The sequence below is a fragment of the Loxodonta africana genome, chromosome 1 (genome assembly GCF_030014295.1).
Source record: "Loxodonta africana isolate mLoxAfr1 chromosome 1, mLoxAfr1.hap2, whole genome shotgun sequence".
NCBI classification, from domain to species: Eukaryota; Metazoa; Chordata; class Mammalia; order Proboscidea; family Elephantidae; genus Loxodonta; species Loxodonta africana.
Genome location: NC_087342.1, coordinates 5,625,569 through 5,646,265, shown reverse-complemented (window position 1 = coordinate 5,646,265; position 20,697 = coordinate 5,625,569). Strand labels below are relative to the sequence as shown.

At 41.9% G+C, this 20,697-nt stretch overlaps 1 protein-coding gene and 1 pseudogene across 2 annotated transcripts in view; one reads left to right on the top strand and one right to left on the bottom strand.

Moving 5' to 3' along the window:
- Positions 1-20,697, top strand: part of LSAMP (limbic system associated membrane protein) — an 867,785-nt gene that overhangs the window by 566,594 nt on the left and 280,494 nt on the right. The gene's annotated exons all lie outside the window — the stretch shown is intronic.
- Positions 7,248-17,303, bottom strand: LOC104846149 (B-cell CLL/lymphoma 7 protein family member A-like; annotated as a pseudogene).

Sequence of the window (20,697 nt, the reverse complement as noted above, 5' to 3'; positions counted from 1 at the left end):
TTGAGTTAGTTTTTGTGCATGGTGTGAGGTATGGGTCTTGTTTCTTTTTTGTTTTTTTGCAGATGGATATCTAGTTATGCCAGCACCATTTGTCGAAGAGATGGTCTTTTTCCCATTTGAGGAACTTTGGGTCTTTGTCAAATATCAGCTGCTCATACGTAGATAGATTTATGTCTGTATTCTCAGTTCTGTTCCAATGGTCTATGTATCTGTTGTTGTACCAGTACCAGGCTGTTTTTACTACTCTGGCGGTATAATATGTTCTAAAATCAGGTAGTGTGAGTGAGACCTCCCACTTTGTTCTTCATTTTCAGTAATGCTTTTTTTTTTTTTTTTTACTTATCCGGGGCCTCTTTCCCTTCTGTATGAAGCTGGTGATTTGTTTCTCCAAATGTCATTGAAATTTGGATCGGAATTGCATTGTATCTATAGGTCACTTTGGGTGGACTAGACATTTTTACAATGTTGAGTCTTCCTATCCATGAGCAAGGTATGATTTTCCATTTACATAGGTCTCTTTTGGTTTCTTGCAGTTCTTGTATTTTTCTTTGTATAGGTTTTTATGTCTCTGGTTAGGTTTATTCCTAAGTATTTTATCTTCTTGGGGACTATTGTAAATGGCATTGATTTGGTGATTTCTCTTTGACATTCTCTTTGTTTGTGTAGAGGAATCCAAAACTGATTTTTGTATGTTTGTCTTGTATCCTGATAATCTGCTTAACTCTTCTATTCTAAGTTTCAGTAATTTTCTTGAGGGTTCTTTAGGGTTTTCTTTGTATAAGATCATATCATCTGGAAATAGAGATACTTTTTCTTCTTCCTTACCAATTTGGGTGCCTTATTTCTTTTTCTAGCCTAATTGCTCTGGCCAGGACCACTAACACAAAGTTGAATATGAGTGGTGATAATGGGCATCCTTGTCTGGTTCCCATTCCCAAGGGGAATGCTTTCAGACTCTCTCCATTTAGGATGATGCTGGCTGTTGGCTTCGTATCAATGCCCTTTATTATGTTGGGATATTTTCCTTCTATTCCTATTTTTCTGAGACTTTTTATCATGAATGGGTGTTGGACTCTGTCAAATGTCTTTTCTGCATCAACTGATAAGATCATGTGGTTCTTATCTTTTGTTTTATTTATATGATGGATTGCACTGATTGTTTTTCTAATGTTGAACCATTCCTGTATACCTGGTATGAATCCCACGTGGTCATGGTGAATTATTTTTTTGATATGATTTGGAATTCTATTGGCTAGAATTTTGTTGAGAATTTTTGCATTTAAGTTCATGAGGGATATAGGTCTGTGATTTTCTTTTTTTGTGGTGTCTTTACCTGGTTTTGGTATCAGGGGTATGCTGGCTTCATAGAATGAGTTTGGGAATATTCCATCCTTTCCTATGCTCTGAAATACCTTTAGTAGTAGTGGTGTTAACTCTTCTCTGAAAGTTTGGTAGAATTCTCCAGTGAAGCCGTCAGGGCAAGGGCTTTTTTTTTTTATTGAGAGCTTTTTAATTACATTTTCAATATCTTCTTTTGTTATGGGTTTATTTAGTTGTTCTCCCTCTGTACTGGGTTCCCTGTGTTTATATAAGTTTAGGTAGGTAGTGTGCTTCTAGAAATTTGTCCATTGCTTCCAGGTTTTCAAATTTGTTAGAATTATAATTATTCATATTAATCTGACACAATTCTTTTAATTTCAGTTGGGCCTGTCGTGATATTGCCCATCTCATTTCTTATTTTGGTTTTTGCTTCCACTCCTGGTTTTCTTTTGTCAGTTTGGCCAATGGTTTATCGATTTTGTTAATTTTTTCAAAGAATCAGCTTTTGGTCTTGTTACCACTTTCAATTGTTTTTCTATTCTTATTTCATTTAATTCTGCTCTAATATTTATTATTTGCTTTCTTCCAGTGCCTAAGGGTTTCTTTTGTTGCTCTCTTTCTATTTGATCAAGTTTTTGGGATAATTCTTTGATTTTGGCCCTTCTTTTTTGAATGTGTGCATTTATTGATATAAACTGACCTCTGAGCACTGCTTCAGCTGTATTCCAAAGGTTCTGATAGGAAGTTTTTTCATTCTCACTGGATTCTATGAATTTCTTTATTCCATCCTTAATTTCTTCTATAACCCAGTAATTTTTGAGCAGGGTATTGTTCAGTTTCCAAGTGTTTGATTTCTTTTCCCTCCTTTTTCTGTTATTGATTTCTACTTTTATGGCCTATGGTCAGAGAAGATTCTTTGTAATATTTCAATGTTTTGGATTCTGCTAAGACTTGCTTTATGACCTAATATGTGGTCTATTCTAGAAAATGTTCCATGTGCATTGGAAAAGAAAGTATACTTGGATGCTGTTGTGTGGAGTGTTCTGTACATATCTATGAGGTCATGGTGTTTGATTGTGGCATTAAGATCTTCCGTATCTTTATTGATCTTCTTTCTGGTTGTTCTGGCCTTTACCGAAAGTGGTGTGATGAAGTCACCTACTATTATTATGGAGCTGTCTATCTCACTTTTCAGCGTTGTTAGAGTTTGTTTTATGTACCTTGAAGCCCTGTTGTTGGGTGCATGAATATTTAATATGCTTATATCCTCCTGGTATATTGTCCCTTTAATAATTATATAGTTGTCCTTCCTTATCCTTTGTAGTGTATTTCACTTTAAAGTCTCTTTTGTCAGAAATTAATACAGCCACTCCTGCTGTTTTTTGATTGTTGTTTGCTGGATATATTTTTTTCCATCCTTTGAGTTTTAGTTTGTTTCTGTCTTTATGTCCAGTGTGTCTCTTGTAGGCAGCAAATAGATGGATCGTGTTTTTTCATCCGTTCTGCAACTCTCAACTCTTTATTGGTGCATTTAGTCCATTTACATTCAACATAATTATGGATAGGTAATTTTTTTTTATGAGTTTAGTGCTGTCATTTTGATGTCTTTTTTTGTGTGTTGTTGACAGTTTCTTTTTTCCACTTAATTTTTTGTGCTGAGTAGTTTTTCTTTACATATGTTTTTTTCCTCCTTTTCATTGTTGTGGATTTTGTTTTTGCTGAATCTTTGTTTGTCCTGTATTTTATTTTGATGTGTAGAAGTGTTAGTCTTCTTTGTGTTTACCTTAATATTTACCCCTATTTTTCTAAGTTTAAAACAAACTTACATTTCTTTGTATTGCCCTGACTTCTTCTCCATATGAAAGATCTGTGACTACATTTTTTAGTCCCTCTTTATTGATTTAATGTTGTCATCTTTTACGTAATGACATTGCTGTTTCCCTGTTTTGAGTTTTTTTTTTTTTTTTTTTTTCTAACCTTGATTTATTTTTGTGATTTCCCTGTCTGGGTTGATATCTGGTTGCTCTGTCCTGCGTTCTAGTCTTGGGTTGATATCTGATATTATTGTTTTTCTAACCAGAGTAGTCCCTTTAGTATTTCTTATAGTTTTGCTTTGGTTTTTACAAATTCCCTAAACTTCTGTTTATCTGGAAGTGTCCTAATTTTGCCTTCATATCTGAGAAATAGTTCTACTGGATATATGACTCGACGGCTGTGGGTTATGATTCTTAGTTGGCAATTTTTTTTTCCTTCAATGCTTTATGTAAGTCATCCCATTGCCTTCTAGCCTGTGTGGTTTCTGCCATGTCATCTGAGCTTATTCTTGTTGGCTCTCCTTTGTAGGTGACTTTTCATTTATCCCTAGCTGCTCTTAAAATTCTCTCTTGATCTTTGGTTTTGGCATGTTTGATTATAATATATCTTGGTGACTTTCTTTTGAGATCTACCTTATGTGGGGTTCAGTGAGCATCTTGGATAGACATCTTCTCATCTTGCACGATATCAGGAAAGGTTTCTGCAAACAAATCTTCAACAGTTTCTCTGTATTTTCTGTTATCCCTCTCTGTTCTGGCACTCCAATCACTCGTAGTTCATTTCTCTTCATATAGTTGAGCATGATTCTTAGGTTTTCTTCATTTTTTCTTAAATTCTTTTATCTGATTTTTCTTTGAATATATTGGTGCCAAGTATTTTATCTTCATTCTCACTAACTCTGACTTCCCTTTCCTGAATTCTGCTTCTCTGACCTTCTATAGAGCTGTCCAATTCTGAAATTTTATCGTAAATCTTCTAAGTTTCTGATTGCTGTCTCTCTGTGGATTTTTGCAGCCTATTAAATTTTTCATTAAGTTCTTGACTAACCTTCTTAACTTCTGCAACTGCTTTATCTGTGTGTTCCTTGGCTTTTTCTGCATTTTGCCTGGTATCCTTCCTGATTTTTTGAAGAGTTCTGTAAATTACTCTCTCCTTTTTTTTTTTTTTATTTTCTGAAATGGAACCATTTTATATTGTACATACCATAGCTTATGATGGAATAAGTAAGTAAAAAATTATACTGCTGTGCAACACATACACACACACACACAGAGAAATCATGAGAGGCAAAAAAAATTAGGATACAGTGAAAATAGTTATTTATACCTCTACCAGGTCCTTAGTGATAATGAACATTCTAAACCGTTCCACTGTGTGATCTTGGGAGGTCTCCACCCTCTAGGAACCAGTTAACTGCCTTCCAGGTTGTGAGTGTAAGTGCCAGCACTTTGTGGAATGTGTAGCCGCAGCTTCCCCCAACTTGGAGTTTGGCAGGGAATAAGTCAGCCCTGGGAGCTTTTCAGGCCATTGGGGACCTGGTGGCCAAGGAAGGAAGGTGTTTTCTTGGACTTCCTGCCCTTGGCTCAGCAGGTGAGAGTGCTTTGATGCTACAGTGGTGAGGGGGTGAGGGGTCCAGGGTGGGATGAGGGCATCGGCTCTGAGAGGTCTACCGTGCTGGGAAAGGAAGCACATCTGGATTTTTGCAGTCCGATCATTCTGTGCAGAAGGCCTTCCTGGCCAGCATTGCGTGCAGGGTGGCTGGCGCTCTGCTGGCACGGTCATGGTGGGGTCCGACTGGTCTTGACCACAAGTCCGTTCCTACCTTCCGGCATTTCAGAGAAAAATGGATGACAGCCTCGGTACTGTGGGCAGTGTCTTCATCCTCAACTGTGTAAACTCCTCTGGCCTGTCTGAAAGACACCATAGGTGAGAGCTGCAGGCAACCCTTGCTGACTTTCCATTTCTGTGGATGCATGTGTTTGACTCTCCTTTAGTTCTCCAAGGCTGCACCCTCTGGTTTACCACAAAGAAAAGGATATCAATCTCCAATACCTCTTTCATCAAAAAATGAAGTTTTGCTGCATGCAACAAAAAATGTTACTCTAGCTCTACAGAATCTAGAGGTAAAGCCACCCTGAGAAGTGTTGGCAGCTAACACATCTGGTTGTTTCCACATGGAGATGCAGAACACACTTCTCCATGGAACTGACTGCCTGAGGGGGAAGATCCAGAAGTACAAGGATTTTTTCCTTTCCTTTTTTTTTTTTTAAAGACAGAAACCTTTCGGCATTGCAAACTTCAACATTAAGATTTTTAATTTTTTTTGTTTTTTTCCCTTATTTCGGTGGGCATTTTGCATGAGATATTTGAAATTCAGGAACATTTTGACTCTCCTTGAAGTGCAGGAAATAGATTGGCTCCCTTACAAAAGAAAAAAAAAAAAAGTAAGAGCCTCATCCTCAGAAATGCTTAGAAAACAGATTCTGGGAGACACTTCCCATGATGGTCGAGAGATAGATCCACACGATGAAGGCAGTACCTGAATAATGCACAAATTAGCCAAAAAAAAAAAAAAAAAAACAGCCAACCAAACACACAGACCCTCACCCCCTATAACACACAACTTAAAGGGATTTGGAACTCCATTGCAGTAAAGAATGCTCAGGAAAATGCTTAAGGTCCAAGAAGTCTGTAGATTAATTAAGAGCAAACCAGGCCTCAGAACCATGGTTGGACAGTTTGCTCAAGGGGCAGCTCCATTTTTGTGAGAGGAAGCTGTCCCCAGGCAGGTGGGACAGAGATGGTGGCAGGGGGGATTCAATCACTCCTTTCCGGAGATAGTGCAAATCTTTCTGATTGCTTGGTGCCTTGTGTAGAGCCTTCAAGACGCATCCACCAAGGCCCACTCCCTGCTGGAGGCTGACAGTACATTCTGGGAACAACTACTTTGTTCACTCTGAGAGACAGGAACGCAAAGCAGAAGCAAGCCAGTTTCGGTCAGCTGTCGGGAAAGAGCAGGGTGAGGGGGAGCAGAGGGTAGCAGGTTACTTTGGATTTGAAACCCAAGCAATTTCATATGAGAAAGTTCAGCACCAGCTATTCTTGTAGTCTGTTCAGACCATGGTAACTGGAAGAAGATGCACTTGTAGCCAGTCAGAGAAGCCATCTCATCTTTAGGAAGTCTGGGAAGAAGCGGCGATGGTGGGCGGTGTAGGGTGCAAATGCCAGAAGAATCTAGGGGCTCTGTATCTCAGCCTGGCCAAAGAGAGACTTGGAAACCCGGGCTCAACTGCCTCAAGCAAGTGAAAGCAACTCGTGTTCACAGCCTGCACCAAGGAGGCCACCTCTTGGGGACTGTGCCCTGACCCCTGTGACTTTTAGGGCCTCGGAGGCTGGTGCTGGCCCCACCCCAGGCTTGGGGCTCACCAAAGTCCTTTCACCTGGAAATGAGCAGGCTGGGGCCTTCCTGCTCCTCCCCAGCCTCCATTTCCCCATCTCCTTCCTGCCTGCTCTAGGTCCGTTCAAAGTCCTGGGGCAGGGAGGTGAGAGATATGAGGATGGTGGTGGCTGTTGCCACCGCAACAAAACCAAGAGGGCACTTTCCAAAAGGAGATGTAAAAACAACCAGGAAACAGGCCAGAGGTCACCTCGAGGGCACAAAGCACAAAAAATGAAAGTGGACAGAACTGGCTGGACAGTGAAAGCCTCGATGGTAAGTGGATTCCTGACTGGTACCACCTCCAATAGCTTATATCGTTAAATAGAGAAGTTGGTGGGGTGGGGGGGAGTGGGAGGGGATACAGCAGCAACTCAAATGGAATCTTGGCTTCAGAGACAATGTTCAGACGGACAGACGGACACTCCTGAAAGGCCGGCTCCCCCTTCCCGAAGACAGCAACTTGAAAAGATTCACTGTTTTGCTTCACAGCAGAGAGTTCTTCAGTGTCTTAGAAGTGATTCCATACAGGGTCTTCTGGGATTTGGTCTTGGTAAACTTGAAGGGTTAGTAGTTCTGTTTGCACCCAAGAGGAACTACTTGCGTGCCGTTGTTCTAGAATTAAGCCTGCTGATGTAGCTTCTGTAAGCGCGGGTCCAAGCTTCTCATCTAGTGTCTACATCTCCTTGGAGTTTTGTTGGTAAGCCTCCAGTTTCATCTTTTTCAAGGGTGGCACTCCTTCCAAATCTTGAGAGAGTTCTGATGTGTCTGTGGTGAGACTCGTATCACCAGATGGCTGCCTTTCCACTTTTTCTGAGCTGCTTGTCGAGTTTTCCATCAAAGAGTGCGAGTTCTGCTCGTCAGAGGCATCTTTGGCCCTGAGGTACTCCTTCCCATCAGCCTGGGTTTCATCCACCTTGGCTTCTGCATCATCACTGGGCACGGCTGAGTTGGGCTCTGGAGCAGGGCTGGAGTTACTGCTGTTCTCCCTTTTGATGGGGGAGGCACCTCCAATGGAGCTCTGGTTGCTGTTGTCATCATGCATGTCCCTCATCCCCGGATAGGAGCTGTTCTCCAGAGTGGCCACCTCTGAGCCACACTTCTCATCCTTGCCCTTCTACTTGTTTTTGTTTTTATTGTCAACCCCGGACTCCATCACAGAGAGCCACTTGTAGATTCACAGGGACGTATCATCCACAGGCACCCACTTCTTCTCCCATTTGCACACTTTCTCCATAGCTGCCATGACCCTCTTGATATCATCTTTGGCCCGGCTCCTGGTGTTGGCTCAAACCAACCTACCTGAGACGGTGCTGCTGGGGACAGAGGCTGAGGCTGCACCACTGGTCCTGCTCCCATTCCGTGGTGGCCACACTTGCTTGCTCGTGACTCACTCACACAGACATTCACACACACACTCACACACTCTTAAATTAATCTTTTGAATCCTGCCTCTGGTAAATTCCAGGAAGACATCATCGCCTTGATTCTTTGTTCTGAGAGCTTGTTGAGGTGATCATGATCTGCTTACTGTATCGTAGCTTCTTGTTTTGTTTTGATATGCCCAAATAGGCTGCTTAAGTGAGCTATCTTGATTATTTGCACCTTTGAAGATTTAATGTCCTGTCACCAGATAGTTAGAGCTCTTACCAGGTATATGAAACCTAGGAGTCTATTCACTTTTCTTGTATGGATTCAGCTCAGGTGTCTAGGTAGTTGGTCACCAAGTGTGTAGTACAGGCTCTGACCCACAGTCTTAGAGGGGCAGGAATGATTGGTGTAGGCACAGGTATCTGGTTGCAGCAGGGGATCACATTCTGAACAAGGCAGGGGGCTGACAACCGTCTCCCAAGTGTCTGTGAGGAAACAGCGTCCCTGTTCCCTAGAACACACAGGTGGGTAGGTTCTGCAGCCAGACCATGGGTACCCAATGCTTTTGGTTTTGAGGACTGGGAGGTACCACTTTTCCTGTTGTGGGTGGCTAGGTGATATGGATGGAGCCACCAGCCCTCAGGCCCTGATGTGGGTAGGTGAGGATCCTGTTTAATAGGCAAAGTGGTGTCAAACATCAAAAACCCACCACTCCACTGCACAGTTGAAACAGTTGAAGTCAGATCTCCAGTACATACACTGTTGCAGTCTGCCAACATGGGCCTAAGCTCCTGAAATGGGCCCACACAGGTCTATGCAGGGGTGAGAGGTATTCAAAGTCCACGGACCATTTGTGCCTGGGCAGGAGCCACTTCTGTCCTGAGTGCTCCAGTTTAGGGGAGCTGGCAGATTATCTTTCCCCCTAGTTATTGATTTATTCCTTCTCCAAGGAGAATGGCTCAGGTCATGCAATAGGACCTATCTCAGGCCCAGGAAAATTGACAGCCACAGAAGCCGGCTTGAGGGCTGAGGGTGTGGTAAAATAAATGCAAATACTTAGCTTTTGCTGAGAGCACTGTTCTTTTCTGGTTCCAAAGGCATGAGTAGGCTGTGTGGCTCACTGTCTCTCCCTGAGGAAACAGTGTCCGGAACGCTACTGCCAGCCCCGCCGAGATCATGCCTGAGGGGTGCCAGTTCCCAGAGTCAGTTCCGGCAACTCCTCACCACTTCCCTCCCCCTACCGCTCAGTCTGATTTCCTAACTTTGCCTTTGATGTTCAGGGCTCCTAGCTTGTCGTATATATAATGTTTCACTTGTTTTTTTAGGTCTTAGTTCTAAGAGGGATCACCGGAAGCATCTGACTACTCCGTCATCTTGGCCTCACCTCTGAGTTTATTTCCTTTTGCTCAATTAAAATGGAATGGCATTTTCAACTCTGAATCTATTGAGGGCACTGAGAGGTTTTGTTAGTACTGAGCATTAGTTTCCAACACCATTTCTATTGCTTTGTTCATCAATGCCACTTAAAAATGGCAACATCTAAGTTTTTGCCCCCTTAATTTCCACTTTAGGAACAGGCAGAACTTCTATCCTGAGGGACACTCAAAGTTTAGTCATTCATTTGAAAACAGACTGAATTTTGATTATGAGTCACATTTACCTATCTAAACTCAGGGGCTTTAGATTTTACAAGAACAGATGATTTTGAAATCAGAGATATTTCATTAATCTTTGGATAAACTTTGAGCAAGCATATTTGATAATTGATCTTCATTACCAGGCAAATGTGCAATTCAGAAAGCACTTATTTGTTACACATTCTTCATTTGGTTGTTGCCCAGGATCAATTTGCCATTTTGTTGAATAGAATAGGCCTTATAAATCATCCAACCTAGTTCACACCAGACACTTTGTTGTTGTTGTTGGGTGCCATCAAGTCACTTCCGACTCATAGTGATCCCATGTACAACAGAATGAAACACTAGTCCTGTACCATCCCCATGATTGTTGTTATGCTTGAGCCCATTGTTGTACCACTGTGTCAGTTCATCTCATTGAGGGTCTTCCTCTTTTTCACTGACGCTCTGCTTTACCAAGCATGATGTCCTGCTCCAGGGTTGATCCCTCCTGATAGTATGTCCAAAGTATCACCATCCTTGCTTCTAAGGAGCATTCTGGCTGTACTTCTTCCAAGACAGATTTGTTAGTTATTTTGGCACCCTATGGTATATTCAATATTCATTGCCAACACCATAATTCAAAGGTGTCAGTTCTTCTTTGGCCACTTTAACCCAGTGCTGTCGAGTCGATTCCAACTCATAGCGACTATATAGGACAGAATAGAACTGTTCGGCCACTTTAGAGCCCCTAAAACAAACCTCTCAAGGAAGATCCTAATGTGATCATTTCCACCTCCACCAAAGGTGTTTAAAATATTATTTTATTTGAGCATTATCATGGCTGCTCAAGGAATTCTTAAGATAGTTAGTACTGATGGAAATCCAGAGGTAAAGAACCAACCAATAAAATAAGAATGGTGGGTACAAAAATAAACAAGAATTGGCATGAATTTCATGTATGTTTCAAGGTTTTATGTGATTCTATGTAAAAAGGAAATGAATGTTTTTTTTGTCCACATGACCTGTACCCAGAAGGCAGTCATTTCTCCTTGCTTATCTGAGGCAGGGAGCGGGACAACTGTTTCCTCCCTTCACCTCCTTTCAATGAAGACAGACTGCTCTCGTCCACTTCACTCTGAATTCTCCTCTTCTGACCTGCGTCTCTTTAGTCCCATCCTGGCAGTAGTAACAAAGGCTTTGAATCCTCTGCTATCTGTAGAAATGCTGGAGTGATGTCAAAACCACAGGGTTTTGCCTCAGAGTTCCCCTGCCCTCAGTTTGTGTTCACCCAGCTACGACCAAACCATCCACACACAACACACATTTGCTTTCTCTTCGGGTATGAGGTTCCAGTGTGCTAGCTTCAGTGATCTTTCCATTTCCCCCCTTTTAATTCCACCCCCAATAAGCAGAAAAGGGACCAAGATTTTTTTTTTTTTCTTTTGTCTTCAAAAGGAAGCAGGGTAAAGAGTAGCTGTCTCCTGGAGCATAGGGACTCAAAATGAAGCAGGGCTTTGGCGATGTAAGTAGAGGGCAAAAGGGAAGACTTTGAAAGGTGAACTTGCGAGAGACAAGCTGGTCATGGAAAAGTAAATTGCCAGCTTGCCTCCAGTGAACAAATGCACCTGCCATTCGTATTGCAGCCAATTTGCTGTTTCTACTTTTATCTCTCTCACGCAGCAGGCTCCAAACTCTCAAAGGTTTTCCTGTGCCTCTTTTTGTGATGTGCAAACCAGCAGGGCTGTAAGATAGAGGGTTCTGTATATGGATTTTATCCCCACCCTCTCTCCCACTCATTGCATTAAAATAAATTGAGACAATGATATTCATAAGAGAAGCAAAGTTCTAAGGAGCAACAGTTCTTCCACCAAACCCTAGTGTCTCGTCAACCGTTCAGTTTTATAGGTGCTCAGCATCTACCTATAATGCAGGGACTGGAGCCCAGCCACCAAGGGAGAGGCACGCTGTGCTTTGAACACGTTACTTAGGCTTCAGGTAATGCCTTCTAATCCCACACTCGTATAGTGAATAATAACTCCTGGAGAAAGACTTCCTTTGAAGGATGAAAGTTTGCAAATAAGGTGTCAGTGCCTAAATATATATATGTATATATATTGTCAATGTGAGGAAATGTTTGATAATGAGCGGTTGCCAGGTGTCTATTTTTAATTACCTAAGTGGGGGGGAGAAACGCCATCTTTCTGTAAAAAGAATTCAGAATGACAAATGTAGATCTGCTTATTTGAAAACATCCAGTTCAATCATTTCTAAAAAATTTAATTATTTCAGCATGTCTTGTTGAGCTTTTACAGTAGCTTACGTTTCTCAACCCCAAAAGATGCTTCCAGGTACAGACTTCCAATTCTGTATGTCTGTGCTTCTCTGAAGACACTTTTAAAAATAGGCTATTTCAAACACTAGCAGGAAAGAAAGGAAGACCTTGGAACAGCATCAAATGAAGTTTTTTGCTTTGTTTCTTTCTCTCTGTCATGAAAACCTGAAGTAAGTGTTTTGCAAAATGTTCTGATGCTGACTTAAGGCTGGTATTTTAATTGCACAAAGGAGAAGTTATTCGACTGTAGTTGCCTGATGGAAGGGAAGGCCTCTGTCTTTAGACTTATGACATAAAGAAAATGCAAACATTTGGACAACACTTCTATTCCAGTGCCCTCCTTTGCCTTTCTGACTTGTGCTTCTGTGCAAAATGAATTGCCTTCAATTAAAAGTGGGAGTGCTAAGCAACTGTAGTATATATCTCAGAGAACGGAAGCTAGGATCTTATCTAGAGCGCAGACATCATTAGAAACAGAAAGAAGGCACTCAAGGTATCCTAATGGTAAAGAAATAAACACTGCTTAAATGTTCTAATCTGCTCTCCAGAGACATCACAGATGAAATACAAGTCACTGTTCATCCATTATCTCCCCAAAATACAGTTTCAGAGAGAGTTTTTCTGGCCTTTATTGATACATTCATTTACTTATTCCTACTTTTGTTCCAGGAAATATTTAAACTTCTGTGCTTGATATTCCAATCAAGTAGCACTAGCATGTTCAGAGATCAATGACATTTATTGTAAGCACTTGCTATGTTCCAGGCATTATGTAAAGCATTTCACATGTATTTTCTCATTCAATACTTTTAAAATCCTTTGAGATAGGTTAATTTTCCCATTCTGCAGATGAGGAAACTGAGCCAAAGAAAGGTTAAATTTCTGCTCAAGATTAAACAGGTAGTGAATTGAGGAACCGGGATCAGAACCTTGCCTGGCTTTAGAGTTCAGTGTCTAGCCATTAACCTATGCTCTAGAAATATGTCTTGAAAGAGGTTGTTCCCACGCTCATAAGTTCCCAGGCATATCTGAGTTAAGTTCCTTTTGTCAGAGCATTCATCCCACTCTACTTTTGACTGTAGACCCACGACTTCTTAAGTTCATGGATATGGGGGAGCAGTAGACACGGTACTGTTTGGATCCAGCTCAATTTAATTGATTTTCTAAGCCCTCTTCTCAATAGATATTATAAACCTATACCACTGGAGTTGGGGAGATGTTATTGGCCCATAAGCACACTGTAAAGATCAGTCCCTAAGTCTCCTGCCAGTTGCTGTCCAGTTGATTCTGACTTACAGTGACCGTCTGTATGTCAGAATACTGTGCTCCATAGGGTTTTCGGTGACTGATTTTTCAGAAGCGTATAATCAGAACTTTCTTCCAAGGACCCTCTGAATGGCCTCAAACCTCCAACCCTTCTGTGAGCAGCTAAGAGCATTAAGCATTTGTACTACGCAGGGACTCCCTAATTAGCATTATAACTTGTGCTAGGCCAAGTATAACTACACAGTCACGGGACACTTTCTGCAAGCCACAAATAAATGCCAGTCCTGTTACCATACAATCCTGCCTCAATTTTCTCTTCCATATGAGCTCTCTGAAAAGAAAGAACGCTTAAAAGAAAATATTCTAAGCACAGATAAATATACTTTCCTTACTTGATTTAGTTAATCCTTGTATCCATCCTGGGATCTAGAAAATTGGCATATGTTCTTTTTCTCCTTTTAGACATGAAGACACTGAGGTACGGAGAGATTTTGTGTCATGGAGGAGCCCTTCTGGGAGTCAGAAGAAGTGTGGGAATCAAAATCTAGGGATCCTGTAGCCTGTGTTCCCTGTTGTTAGTGAGTGGGGCTGCTCTTAGATAAGGCTGTTCTCTTATGTGGGTCAGATCTTATTTTCTATTCAGAGTCACACATTTTCAGTATGTCCCCCTCAGTATTATCCTGAAATTCTCCCTAGTTGGCCTTAAAAATAACTACTTTACTGGAAATACATTCAGTGAAATTCCTTTATGTTTTCTTATGAAGAAGTGCTTTTGTAATAATGAGACCTGCAAAATGGCAAATACAGGACTGTTTCACTATGAAAAAGCTGAGGACAGACTCAACCCATGTTAGAAACCATATTTGTTCTGGTAATCTATTATTTTATATTTAAGTGAAGGAAACCAATACAGAGGTCCCTGAGTCCTAGCGTTGGTTATATAACAGCTTCCTTAAATAGTTCCCTTAATGTCCTCCTCCTCTAGCCTGTGGGGAGGGGGGTGGGGAAAAAAACCCCTGCAGGTACAAAAAACACCAAGACAGAGGGAAAGCCAAAAATATAACTCAGGACTCAGATATTTCCTGGCAGCTGTGCTATTTTACTAGCGAGCATATGCAACCAGAGTGAAGCTTGGTTATAGTACCTGGAATACAAACTAAGCATTTTTCGTTCCTCAGGCCATTTCTAGAAATATCTGGTACAGTTTCATTACCTCTATAGTTATGAACGAGGTTGTGACTCCCTTGATGAGAAATGCCATTCTGCTAATTCCAATCACATTCCTTTAAACTGGCTTCACGTGGTTTGTGTAGAGCACTTGCTTCCACGCTGTTCATCTTACGTTTATTTACAAAATTCGAACTTGAGAATGCCAGAGTCCCAGGGCAGATGGCTTACAGTTATCAGGGCTCTGGAAACAAGCACTTTCAGGTTCTTAACACCAAAACTGTATGATCAGAGACAGGCATGAGGTAGGTAACTCGTAATAGTTGGCAGAGACCAAAGTGAGACACAGAAGTAGGCACTGGCCTCCATTTCTGACTCTGCACTGTGTCTTCGGTACTGGTGGAAGAGAGGACAGGTCCCCAAACCTCTTATAGGCAATGGCCAATGTCAGGCAGGAGGCTGTAATTGGCCAGAAAATCAAAAAGAAATGGATGAGCAGACCAGAAGATTGTTTGTGTAGTAATTAGCAACAACCAAATCAATCTTCACTGAATGGAGAAGAGGATTTCATTCAACTGTCTTAATCATGAAATATGAGGGACCCTGAGAGGACATCATTCCACTCTCCAGCTTCAGGCCAGCACACATCTAAATAAAAGTTGAAATGTTTGCTCTTCTTAGTGGTATTTCAGCAAGGGTAATTAACGTTAGCTGCCACAGCAGACATCCCTGAACTCTCGTGGCTCACGCAGTCCAATCCAGGTCAAGCAGCCTTCTGCTACCAGCCACTAGGCCACTTGGATCCCCCAGCCCCTTGGGCGCTATGGCAAGGTAGGAAAAGGCTGGAGCAACACCCACGTTCTTTTTAAGGGTAGGCCTGGATGTAGTTTGCCTCACCTTCTCTAAGATATTATTGGCCGGAGCCCAGTTATATGTTTCCAAACTAACTGCAGGAAGTTGGGGAATGTAGAGAAGCACACAGATACTTGGTGAGCACTAACAGCACCTTCCACAATATCAGAGGACATCATGGACAATACATTGGGAACGCCATTCTGAAGAGCTCTGGATAGTACCAGCACACTCATCCATACAACAAGGAGGCAGAGGGACTAGACCCACGGCGCCCTGACAGAGCACACACACACAACTAATGTAAGACATGTTGAGGCAGACAGCTAGCCTGGAAGCCAAAATTAGATTTAATGTGTTTGTCTTCGGTTTTGCATTGTGATTTCAAGAATGTGAAGCATTTTAAAAATATTTTAGCAAAGGGGTTAAGTAGAAGAGCATAGATCCACGTTTGGGAAATACACCGGTACCAGTTTGATCTGGTCAGTTCCAACTCGCGGTAGCCCCACGTGTGTCAGAGCAGGGCTGTGCTCCACAGGGTTTTCAACGGCTGAGTTTTTGGAAGTAGTTCGCCAGGCCCTTCTTCTGAGCTGTCTCTGACTGGACTTGGACTGCCAACCTTTCAGTTAGCAGTGGAGCGGGCTTGCACCACCCAGGGACTTGGGGGAAATACACGCATCCATGTAAAGTGGCACTCTGTCATTTTCCCACCCCCTTTTCCTTCCTCTGACTAATTGTCACAATTTTAATGGAGCCCTATGAAGACGTTCCCTTCGGTCTAGTATAAGCGAAACGTTCCTATTACTCCCATTAAAAAAAAAAAATTTAGAACCTGTAAACTACGGTGTGCTTTCAGTCGAACAGTTTAGCATCTGATTGAATGAGAAAGGTTATAACGTTTTGAATGCTGGATTCACATGTCAGAAATAGCCACAGCATATGACGTTTACACGTGTGAATTCCCTAATCCCAAGCAGGGTTGTCAACTACCAGCGTACCAGCTTTGTTTGGTTGATACTTTTTCTTTTTTACAATGTTTTAAGACACTTTTTAAAACATTTATAAATAATTTACTCTACTTTGTAATTAGACTTAGTGATTAGAATTTTGCTCACTTATGTAGCTGTTTTCCCTTAAATGGATGGCACCAGCTGGCTTATACCTGAAACGTGATCTGACTCCCAAAGCTATTAGGGGGGCCAGCATAAGGCAACGCATAATGTATGGAGCTTCACGAAAAGTTGACAGAGGGGAGAGGTTTTGCATTCTCTTATATTTCCTCTAATGGAGGAAGATTGGCTTTTAAACTTAAACTTACTCTGGGCATACATTTAATTTATGTGACATGGAAAAATACTGATATTATGTTCTGTCATACAACCTCTCATCATCAGAGGGAGGACAAATAACTAGAAGTTTGCATTTTGGATTTGAACCACTTGGGGTATTTTACCCTCAGGAGAAACGTGATGGCTGTGTAATTAATGAAGACAGCGTTCAGCAAAAGGCTAAGAGAGCAAAGGAGTCGCAAGTGGCCCTGAGTTCCCCTAGTCGTTTCTGTGTAATTTTACTCATGGTATTAAAATCCAGTAAGTTATTCATTCACTCCCTTAACGTACAACTAATGAGAAACCATGTCAGGCTAGGTATTTTGCTTTCGTGTTGGGGTGATGGGGTTAAGTAAGTTTTATTCATGGAAATCCAACATTCTCAATTGCCAAAGTCTCTGAGGGGCATTTCATTTTCCAATGAGGTTAAGTGACTTGTCTGAGGCCAGAGGGAAGGCGGGAAGTTAACCGACAGACAGAGGGATCGGCTTACCCTTTCCCCATTGCTTGAAAAGGAAGAGGTGTGGGCTCAGAATGGAGAACTCTCCTGGTGGCCAGCAGGCCTGGCTCTCTTAGTCCATCTGGAGCTGTTTGGAAGTGATAACGCAAGCATCCCACTTACTGCGACAGTGTGTCCCTCCTCCTTGTGCAGCCTGTGGCTTATTGAGAACAAGCCTGTGGCCATCACGTAAGGAGCCTTTAGTCAGCTGAATCCAGGTAGACTAGAGGACTGACTGGGCATCAGAGCCGTGATGACCACGACTGCCTCTTCCTGATTCCTGCAGTTCAGTTGCCATGGCGTTAACTCCAACTCAGGGTGACACCATGCTTCAGAGTAGACCTATGCAGCATAGCATTTTCAATGGCTGATTTTTCAGAAGTAGATCATAGGGCCTTTCTTCCAAGGCACCTCTGGGCGTACTTGAACCTCTAACCTTTTTATTAGCAGCCAAGTGTTTGCACCACCCAGGGGCTCCATTCCTGCTCTAATAGCCGAATAATCTGCCTCACGTGCTGTGACAGGACAGAGATGGGGGCAGAAATGTGAGTGATGCTCACTTCCTTCCTCTTATGCTCACTGTCTGCAGTTTTTATAGAGAGTTCCCACCAAAGCCGTGTGGATAGTTTACTACTTCTGGTGGCTACGAGGGCAATTCCAAACATGATACAGACGCAGCACGGAGCCAGAGAAATTCCTCCTGGCTCGCCTCGTGGAAGTGCAGCTAATTCGGACCCGTCCTGAGTCAATCTGCATCACTTTCTCCCTCTACCCAGCCCCATTTTCCCAGCATTCAGTTTTTCTCTAGATGAACCCAGAGTTCCACTCGTAGTTAAAACCATCTTGTTGGAAGAAAGGGTCAGTGGACACATCATGTTGTATGAGTGCAAGCGTTGTGAGAGATGGATACAAACATGGCCATGGAGGGTCACAGCTGCCTCAGAAATCATTCGCTAGACTGCTCAGGCCTCGTGGCGTGGTGCCGAGAGACTGCTTTTTGCAAGAATAGATCAGCTTGCCTGAACGCAGGTGTTGTGCATGTCTATGTGTGGCACTGGGAGCTAGGTGTGGGGGTTTTGATAGGCAGCATGGGTTTCCTTAGCACATGGAGGCTTGCCTAAAACGCCACGGCAGGACGCAGAAGGAAGAGAAGAGAAATCTTTGACATTTCTCCATAACATGCCTAGGACTCTGAGCAAACTAGTGGGGCCTGAGGTCCGTCTATGCTTAACTTTACATCCAGTTCAGGGTTAACAAGAGACTCACCCATTCAGGTCATTTGTGGAGGCAGAGATGCAGCATTCCTCCCCACGCCACCACACCATTCATTCTCTTGAGAGATAAAAATCCCATTCTGCATTGACCAAATTGAAGGAAAGGAAAGGTGATACAGGCCTGTGAGGATGGCTCCAATTTCCATTGTGAAATAATAAAAGCTTTCCAAGTTTCAGATATTAATAATATCATTATTAAAAAAAAAAAAAAAACCTCTCCAAACCAGAAAGCAAATCCTTTACCATATAACTTTGAAACAGAATAATGCAAAGAAAACTAGCTCCAGTAAACCCAGCCCCTGTAGCCCCTGTACGTCAGTGGTACATCAGTTGGGAAGGACAACTACCTACCCAGACTTTCTTATCTCTAGCTGTGCCCTGGGTATCTTGGCAACTATTTAATTCAATCAGTATGGCAGCAACTCACATCTCAGAGATAAATAATCTAGTTCATGAAATGTCAATGCCTTCCTTGGATCCTCCTGACATAGTCAGAAAAGCTGGCTTTGAGCTGCAGTACTTTTACTTTCTAGTTTTGTGACCTTGGCCAAGAGAATGGATCTCACGGAGGCTCAGCTTTCAAACGAACATGGTAGAAGAAGGGTGATAATACCTGCCTGACGTATTGCACAAGAATACGCATGGGTCAAATATGACAAGGCATGTTGTTGTTAAGTGCTGTCTAGTCGGTTCCGACTCATAGTGACCCTACATACTACAGAACGAAACACTGCCCGGTCCAGCATCATTCTCACAATCATTATTATGCTTGAGCCCATTGTTGGAGCCACTGTGTCAATCCATCTCGTTGAGGGTCTTCCTCTTCTTCGCTGACCCTGTATTTTCCCAAGCATGATGTCCTTCTTCAGGGACTGATCCCTGTCCAAAGTATGTATGACACAGTCTCACCATCCTTGCTGCCAAGGAGCATTCTGGCTGTACTTCTTCCGAGACAGAACGACAAGGCACATTCCACTGTTTTAACAGTATCGTGTCATGCTATCACAGATGTTACTATCATCATCATTATCTTTTTTATTTCTTCTCACTGTTCTACTCATTTGTGTCTTCCTGCATTATTTAATTGTTCACTTGCCACCTCCAACAGAGGGCAAGCAACGTTAAGAAAGAGGAATCCAACTCAAATTCATTAATTAGAGGTTTTTGGTTTTGACACTTTTCCCCCACAGACCCTGCACAATTTTATTTATGTCTCTGGATTTTTTAAACCTTCTTGGAATTGCTGAAAGCATTCTATCTCTTGTAGCTAGGTTTAACACTTGCAGCAATTACTACTCTCTCCACTGTCATATATGATTTTTGAAAACATTGTAATTTACATGAATGTATGAATCAATTCACAATGGTAACCTCATAACTTTTTGTTTAGAAGGAAATAATATGAACGCTGCACATTCTCTTTGTAATAGTTCATGGTAAGCCTTGAATAGGGGTAATGCAAGGGGAAAAAAAAATTCTAAATCCTTCTGTGAATCCTATTCTTGGTCTAAGTATTCGGTCTTCTGGGCCCTTGATCAATGGCAGAAAAGGACTTTTATTATTTCCATGTGTTCTAGGTATGCTTGAGTTCACCCTAGTTGGTTTCTATTAGAATCTACCTCCTTCCGTACACACAAAGAACACTATACGCCTTAAGCAACTAAAACAATAGAATTTAGGCTAATAATATGGGCATGAAATCATTAAGTTTAAGGGTTTCATACAAATTCCATAGTTATCTGTACATAGTTCTGATTCCAAAGATGAAACAAAGAAATGAGATGAACAGTAAGCCATTTTGAAAATGGTATAGTAACTATTCTTACTATTTTCATGATAACTTCCTACTGGTACTTCTGTTAAAGAAATAAAAACTGGCAATAATGGACAACCTTAGCTGGCCAGGAATGGACATATTGGCACTTAGATAATTTGTCCTCTTTCTAAGACAACCCACACACTTAGGTTCTGGGATGGTTCTACACATTTAATCAATATAGAAAAATCCCAATATAATATACCTTCTTTTTAGATAGACTAAGAGAATCTTAAGAATCCCTGGTTGCTCCGTAGTTAAGCACTCAGTTGCTAACCAAAAGGTTGGCAGTTTGAACCCACCAGCCCCTCTGTAGAAGAAAGATGTAGCTGTCTGCTTCTGTAAAGATCACAGCCTTGGAAGCCCTATGGGCAATTCTACTCTGTCCAATAGAGTCACTATGAGTCAGAATCGACTTGATGGAAGTGGGTTTGGTTTTCAGGAAATCTTAGGTAGATGCAGATATTCATGGCACACATGTATCACAGTAAGAACACATACACCCATGGATGGTATATAAGTGAGCTGCATAATACTTCATTGTCCCATGGACACTGTGTTTTGAGTTTCTTAGAGCTTCTGACCCAACATCCCTTTTGGTG